We start from the raw sequence: 9,170 nt of genomic DNA, 5'->3' as shown, positions 1-9,170 counted from the left end.
TATTTGTATATATGTTTATAATAATATATTATCTAACAATAAGTATTCTGTAAAGATATATATATACTAAAACAAAAATTACATGTTTCTATGCCAAGAATATATTTATTCTCTAAGAGAAAAAAATATATATATTCTCTAAGAGAAAAAAATATATATTATCTAAGAGAAAAAATATATATTCTCTAAGAGAAAAACTATATATGTTCTCTAAGAGAAAAAAATATATATATTCTCTAAGAGAAAAATATATATATTCTCTAAGAGAAAAAAATATATTCTCTAAGAGAAAAATATATATATTCTCTACAAGAAAAAATTAATATACTCTCTTAGAGAAAAAATATATATATTCTCTAAGAGAAAAAATTAATATACTCTCTTAGAGAAAAAATATATATATTCTCTAAGAGAAAAAAATATATTATCTAAGAGAAAAAATATATATATTCTCTAAGAGAAAAATATATATATTCTCTACGAGAAAAAATTAATATACTCTCTTAGAGAAAAAATATATATATTCTCTAAGAGAAAAAATTAATATACTCTCTTAGAGAAAAAATATATATATTCTCTAAGAGAAAAACTATATATGTTCTCTAAGAGAAAAAAATATATATATTCGCTAAGAGAAAAATATATATTCTCTAAGAGAAAAAATATATATATTCTCTAAGAGAAAAAATATATATTCTCTAAGAGAAAAATATATATATTCTCTACGAGAAAAAATTAATATACTCTCTTAGAGAAAAAATATATATATTCTCTAAGAGAAAAATATATATATTCTCTAAAAAAAATATATACAATTGAGTGAAATGCGCCCTGCACCACTGACGTAACAGTTTACCTGCCTTACAGATTTCAATAGGCACTTGCGGTAGATCGCAGGAAATTTGAGCTGTGCAAATGACTTTCCCACGTTCGTTTCCTTTGCAAGGTTTGGCAAACTGCTTACGTAACACACCGGCTAACGTTCCAAGCTAATATCCTTGAAATGTGAAGAAGTGAGCAGTTACTGTTAAGCCGGCTAGTTACGTATACGCAGTGGCGTCACCAGATTTTCAGTCTGGGGGGGCACAGGGGGGCACCAGCATTTGATGGGGGGCACTTAGGTGGATACGGATCAACGTCCTGGAGAGGGGTCTAAGGGGAGGGGGTGCCCCTCCAGGCGCGGCGGAACGGGAAAATTATTGGGGGGGGGGGACTAATGTGTAGAGACTATCTAAGCGGAGCGCCACCATCGGTTGGCGCGGAGCGTACAAGAAAATTTTGGGTTTTTCAAACCCCCAGATGGCCGGAAACGGCACTTCCCGAGTGTTTTATGCTGCGAATACCTAGCCCTAAAATATGGGTCTCAAGCCTGCAATTTCTCAGATTGCAAGCCCCCAAGCCCCCCCCGGTTCCGCCGCCACTGCCCCCCTCCCCTTTGGAAAATTTTCGCATACGGAGGATGGGCTAGATGCAAAATGCTGCCACATTTGATGCTAAATTCGATTTGAAGATATCTCCAGAAATTGCTCTTTTTGAGGTAATGATTTTAACAAGGCGCAGAATTTTGCGGAGGATATGAACCACATGCTGTCGATATTATGCCTAACCCTATCAATAGAAGCTACATTTGTTGAATTAATGTGTGCATGACCCCGACTCCTTTCTTGTCCTTCTCGTTTTCGCCCATTATCTATTAAGATGTAACAGGTTCCAGCATCGTTATTGGCTCCTATCAGGGATCTCACCATGCAATCCAAAGTTTGATCACACATCGAGTATGGCTCAGTATGCAGGTGTGAACATTCGCCATTTGTTTCTACAAGCATCTGACCTCAAATGACCTCTGCACCCCTTACACAACAGGGTTAATATATGGGTCCACAAATATAGGCAAGTATGGTGCCTGCGGACCCTCACATTCTCACATTTCGTCAGCTCCTAACCTGTCAACCTCAGACCAAGGCAACATATTGCAGTACCCTCCCTTCTCAAAGTCATGTAGCTCGCGAAGCGGACTTGTATATCCGCTGGTATGGCGTGAGCACTGACACATTCAGTGTAAATATCGACACCTGTTGTGATGGCGCGGGTTACGACTTCGATACCCGACGTTCAAGGATAAACTTGTTAATTTTTCGCAGCTCATTTGAAGAAAATACGAATTACTGTGCTTCTTTGTCCTTATGAAAAACCAACTCAGATGATGGGAGTTGAATATAACAAAATATATATATATTTTTTTACCAACCCAAATCTCAGATGGGGGGGCACCCGGGGGGGGGGGGCACTAGGTTTTCCAGGGGGGGCACGTGCCCCCCTGGCCCCCCTTGGCGACGCCACTGCGTATACGGTACGAGAAGGCTTCGCTGTAATCCCTGGTACTATCATGTGCTATGTGATATCGCAAACCCACTAACTATGAACTGAGCAAACATGTGCGTTTTATGAATGGCCAGTGTAATGAACAGGCTGGTCACTGCTGAAGTTACTGAACAACTTAACAAACATCTTAGTCAGCACTTACAGAGCTCCGTACTTTGTACAGCGTATATATTTTTTCGCACAGAATATATTTTTCGTACAGAATATATTTTTCGCACAGAATAGGTCTTGAATATTAGAGAATATATATATTTTCTTTACACACAATAAAAATATATTTTTGCACAGAATAAGTAATTTTTCCTGTAGAATATATATTTTTTCTGTCTCAGAATTGATATATTTTGTTAGAGAAAAATATTTTTCTGTCAGAGAAATATATATGTTTTGGTACTTTGTACAGCATATATATATTTTTCGACCAGAATATATATTTTTTCGCACAGAATAGAATTTTGTTGTTAGAGAATATATATATTTACCGTACACACAATAAAAATATATTTTTGCACAGAATATAATTTTTCCTGTAAAATATATATTTTTTCTGTCTCAGAATTTATATTTTGTTAGAGAAAAATATTTTTCTGTCAGAGAATATATATGTTTTTTAACAAGATATGGCGCGAGAAAGCGGAATATATTACGTACAAATATATATATATATGCTGTACTTGCGAAATAAATACATTGTTAACTTCAAAAATACATTTTAGACATATTAATATATATGTATACACATATATATTCCCTGAAAATTATATTTATTCCCTTAAAGTATATATTTATATATTTTCCAGGTGTACAGATATATTTTCTTAACCACGAATATATATTTTGTGCAAAAAAATGTATTCTATCACTGTAAATATTCTGTAAAAAATATATATTCTCTATCACAAAAATATATATATTCTCTAAGAGAAAAATATATATTTCTTACAAAAAATATTTTCTAAAAAAAAAATATATATTTATTCTCTAAGAGAAATATATATATATATATATATATTTATATATATATATATATATATATATATATATATATATATATATATATATATATATATATATATATATATATATATATATATATATACTTCAGATATATATATACATATATACTTCAGATGACTTTCGTCTAGGAAGCCGTTTCCATCTAGGGACATTGCGCTTCCTATGAATATCCTGCCTGAAGAGTCGTCGCAAAAAGAGGGAGGGGAAATCCCCGGGCGTCTTTAAATTATAGAAATTGCAATTAGTTCACAGGATGTATATCAGTCGAACCTTTGCACCTTCAGCAAAACCAACCACTTGAGATGAAGAGACTTGGCTTCCTTAGAGGACGGGGAATTTGTCATCACGAGCCAGTCGAAGTACGAAAAAGATTCATACGTCGATTTGCCAGTGGGATGTGGTTGTGTGGGGTACCAGGGAGGGTGGGGAAGTGGATCAATAAAAGTTACCTTTCAAGTTAATGACTATTTCGGAAAAGAAACCTCAGCTGCCTTCCATGGCGTATGTACGAAGAAAAAACAAATGGTAGCAAATTGCAATCTATGTTTATTTTCCTGTTTACATTTCCTGCCAATGATAATTATCATATTGCTCTTAATTAATTAGTAATCTTTAATACTGGAATGAGTTTTTCTGTAGCTACTTTAATTATAACGTCATGAACCCCCCCCCCCCTCCCTTGGAATTCAAAGAAGTAAAACAAGAGCAAGAAATATCACAAATATTGCTTATAGCCACCGGGACCCCGCTGCATGAAAGCATACATTCCAAAGAAATTTAATTCCTCCCTCAAATGTATTTTTGTGCTTTAATTAAACATTCGAAAAGTGAAAATTTCACAGCTGAAGCCCACGGGTAGCCCCACCAGAGCTGAGAACACATTCCAGGGAAACTTAACAGTTCTCTCTAACATGCATTTTCGTGCTTCAGACTCCTTACGAATGAAAAAAACAAACAGTACAGCTTCTGGGGGGGGGGGGGGTTCGTCACCCTGGACTCGTGCTCTGGGAGTATGATATTTCACAGAGTAAACAATTAGAGTAGGCCTAATTCCTCTTTCTGACATGATCCGCTTCAAAGTCTGTAGCAGAGGAAAAGAACTATCTGAAAATGCTGCACCCACATGTACCGCCCCCAGCCAAGTGACAGTGTAAACAATCGAACTATACGCGTCTGAGTAAACAGCACATAAAATTAATACAGCACATAAATTATATATTTATTTCTGTGGTATAGGCCTATATGCTGTACCAACTTGCCACTTTGCTGTACGTTTTACTACGCACGGTTGGGCCAGTCACTGTATAGTCGGTCTCAAAACAGCTTATGGTCACATAATCCATCCACTTGTTTGCAAGTGGCACCATCTCCCAAATTTGCGAAAATTAGGCTGGCCAAATCAGATAGCAATTATATAGACCAACTGACAAAAATAGTGCACGGGCCTACTGATCTAAAAATCTGGAGAAAGACCACCGGACAGCGATGATACGAGAACCGGAAAAATATTCCACTGACGTCGATCCATAGATGATATTCTCTCCCGATATCCATCGGCAAAGTGGGAATTTAAAACAAGTAATTCCTGTCCTAAACAGAGGAGGTACGAGTGTACCATACCCGGGCATATTGAGGTGCCAAATATGTAAATAAATAAAAACTTGTTTGGGATTGGGTGGATAAGGACTCTCCTTGTGGGGCCCCAGTTACATTAGTGCTTCGCTCCTTGCTATACCACCCAGCCCCACACCCGACAAAAACGGTTGAAGTTTGACGGTCAAACCAGTTATTCTTTGGACAGCTAATCGGTATTGAAAAATTTCCGTTTGAAATTTTCCTGACGAAATTTAAACATTAACTGTACTTTTGTTAAAGTTCGACATTTAAGATTGAAAATGGCCTATCATTTAAAAAAAATCTCGGTCTTTAATTTAAATTGTGACGTTTTGACAAACTTTCCTCATAATCTGTTGAATTTTCATTTCAGGAAAATCGAAATTTATCATCTGATTTGCTGTCATTCTGTTCATGCAAAGGATCCAGCACTGCCACGGGTGCATCCCAATAGTTGATAAATTGAGGGCAGGAACATATACTCCTCCACTTTGAAATGTCGGGAGGGTCCCCTAGACTGACCCCATAAGTATCGCCTAGACTGACCCCATGATGTATATACGCATGTAGATATGCTTATTTTGGAGAAAGAATGACGATCGAGATATTGTGGAAATAACGTGGCGAATTCCGGACCCGACTGATATAGACAGGCTAAGAACATTAACATTTATAGAAGGGCCGTGGCAGAATCGCATGGTGCAGTATTTCAAGGATGGGTGTGGGCATGGGCGGCGATCATGGGGGGACATGTCCCCCCAATATTTTAGGTGGGGATATAGTATCTAATATCCCCCCAATATTTGGTGGCATAGTGTTTTGTGTGGCTTTAAATAGAAAATAATTCGTGAGATTATTTATCCAAATCATATTTGGCGGTGGCTAAAACTTCATACAACACATGCTGCATGAGGTAAATGACTCTTCGTGGTCGTTTCTGTGACCTGTGACCGTATAGCATGTTGTCACTCACGATTATTATCATAATATCTGTACATCTTTTGTATATGAGTGTAAAGGAAGAACAATCATATATATTTTCATTTTTTCATATATTGTCATTTTCAAGCCCGTGCCATTTCCGGTGATCTGGGGGCTATCAAAACTAGAATTTTTTTGTACGCTGCGCGCCAAGTAATGGTGGCGCTCCGCTTTGATAGTAATTAATTCGCCCGCACCCAAGCAAATGCCCCCCCCCCAATATTTGAAACAAATTGTCACCCCTGTGCGTGGGCCTGTGATCTCTGAAGTCAACTCGATTCCTTATCGGTGGTTTAGACGGCAAATGCAGCTATTCTGAGGCATCATTTAAACCAGGGTTTCCCTAACTTTATGCCCCACGAAACCCCTGTGGATGTCAGAGTTGTCCACGAACCCCCAACTTTTCGAGACACGTTCTGAGTCATTATTATACTACAATACCCATAACAGTGCTTCGTAAAAGAACAAGAGATGAACAAATATTTATTTGAAACTGTATGTTTCATAATTCAGTTATTTATCACATGCACAGTCAGTACTACTATGGCAACATATGCGTATGGAACGCGAAAAGAGTTTGTCGATAGGACTTTTGTACATTACCAAATTATATGATATATCAGATTTTATTTCAACAAAAAGTACTCTAGTTTTGACATTCAGAAACGTCTCACGAACCCCCTGGGATGGACTCACACACCCCATGGGGTTCATGCACCCCAGTTAGTGAAGCCCTGATTTAGACTAAATTAGTTTTATTAAACTAGGAACTTTTGTGTGAGGTAACAAGGGGGATGTACACCACACACCCCATGGCTCTGCGGCCCACGGTGTCCTGGCCCGGATGACTGCCTAATTATTCTTCACCGACAAAAATTAAAATCTCTTAAATTTCTATTCCCGTCTCTCCGTCGTCATCCCCGTCGATTCGATCGTGAATTCCTGTCGAAGGTCTCTCAAGTCCTCTTTCTACATTCCTGTGCTATCCATATTCGGAAACAATAAGACTCACGTACACTGATTTCATAATGAGTGGTTTAATTACAAACGTGATAGCGAATCATAAGGACGAAATCGCGGCCGTATGGAAAGCCATTTTAACATTTAATCGGGAATTTTAGATATCTGAAATTGTTTCTTATTTCAGATATCTGAAATTGAATTCGAGATATCTTAAATAGATTTCGAGATATCTGAAATTCTAATTCAGATATCTGAAATTGAATTCGAGATATCTGAAATTGAATTCGAGATATCTAAAATAGATTTCGAGATATCTGAAATTCTAATTCACATATCTGAAATTGAATTCGAGATATCTGAAATTGAATTCGAGATATCCGAAATTGAATTCGAGATATCTGAAATTCTATTTCAGATATCTTAAATTTAAATCGAGATATCTGAAATTGAATTCAAGATATCTGAAATTGAATTCAAGATATCTGCAATTCTAATTCGAGATATCTGAAATTGAATTCGAGATATCTGCAATTGAATTCGAGATATCTGAAATGCATATGCATAAATTTCCGATTAAATGTTAAAATGGCACGTATGGAAAGCCATTTTAACATTTAATCGGGAAAATTCAGATATCTGTAATTGAATTCGAGATATCTGAAATTGAATTCGAGATATCTAAAATTCTTTTTCAGATATCTGAAATTGAATTCGAGATATCTGAAATTAAACTCGAGATATCTGAAAATGAATTCGAGATATCTGAAATTGAATTCGAGATATCCAAAATTCTATTTCAGATATCTGAAATTGAATTCGAGATATCCGAAATTGAATTCGAGATATCTGAAATTGAATTCGAGATATCTTTAATAGATTTCGAGATATCTGAAATTCTAATTCAGATATCTGAAATTGAATTCGAGATATCTGAAATTGAATTCGAGATATCTAAAATAGATTTCGAGATATCTGAAATTCTAATTCACATATCTGAAATTGAATTCGAGATATCTGAAATTGAATTCGAGATATCCGAAATTGAATTCGAGATATCTGAAATTCTATTTCAGATATCTTAAATTTAAATCGAGATATCTGAAATTGAATTCAAAAAAAAATTCAATATGGCCGTATGGAAAGCCGTTTTAACATTTAATAAGGAATTTCAGATATCTCGAAATAATTTCAGATATCTCAAATTAAATTACAGATATCTCCAATTTATTTAAGATATCTACAAATAATTGCAGATATCTTAAAATCAATTTCAGATATCTCGAAATACCAGGGAATTTCAGATATCTGAAATTGAATTCGAAATATCTCGAATTCAATTTCAGATATCTCGAATTCAATTTCAGATATCTTGAATTCAATTTCAGATATCTCGAATTCCATTTCAGATATCTCGAATTCAATTTCAGATATCTTGAATTCAATTTCAGATATCTCGAATTAAATTTCAGATATCTGAAATAGAATTTCAGATATCTCGAATTCAATTTCGGATATCTCGAATTCAATTTCAGATATCTCGAATTAAATTTCAGATATCTGAATTAGAATTTCAGATATCTCGAAATCTATTTTAGATATCTCGAATTCAATTTTAGATATCTGAAATAAAATTCCAGATATCTCGAATTAAATTTAAGATATCTCGAATTTAATTTTAGATATCTGAAATAGAATTTTAGATATCTAAAATAAGAAACATTTTAAGATATCTGAAATTCCCGATTAAATGTTAAAATGGCTTTCCATACGGCCGACGGAAATTTCCCGTTGTTTTCACACATTACAACTGAACAGTGCTCCATGACGTCAAGTTATTTAAGAACAAATGTTTCATTCCTAATCATAATGTGAGCAGTTATGCATTTATGAACAGCCTTGCAACTTAGGCAAGCTTGCTGTGTTCGTACCTGTTGCATTCATTATTAGTGAGTAGGTATGGCAAAAGGACATATGTTAATCAATTGTAGCACTCAACCTATGATTGATATTTAAGATTGAAGTGAATCAGACTTCTTAGGAAGGGAGGGAACAGAGAAGAGCTGGTCCAGGAGGCCAGGATACCGTCTGCTCTTGGCCTGCAGAGTACTTTCAATTGGATAGTTGACCTTGAATGCCTGTCCCATAGAGAACACTGCAAAGTTCAGACTGAATCACCCCATTTAAACCACTTAAAGGCATTGAAGACTCGCCCA

Source organism: Apostichopus japonicus, chromosome 3 (assembly GCF_037975245.1).
Source record: "Apostichopus japonicus isolate 1M-3 chromosome 3, ASM3797524v1, whole genome shotgun sequence".
Taxonomy (NCBI): Eukaryota; Metazoa; Echinodermata; class Holothuroidea; order Aspidochirotida; family Stichopodidae; genus Apostichopus; species Apostichopus japonicus.
This window is presented reverse-complemented; position numbering follows the sequence as displayed.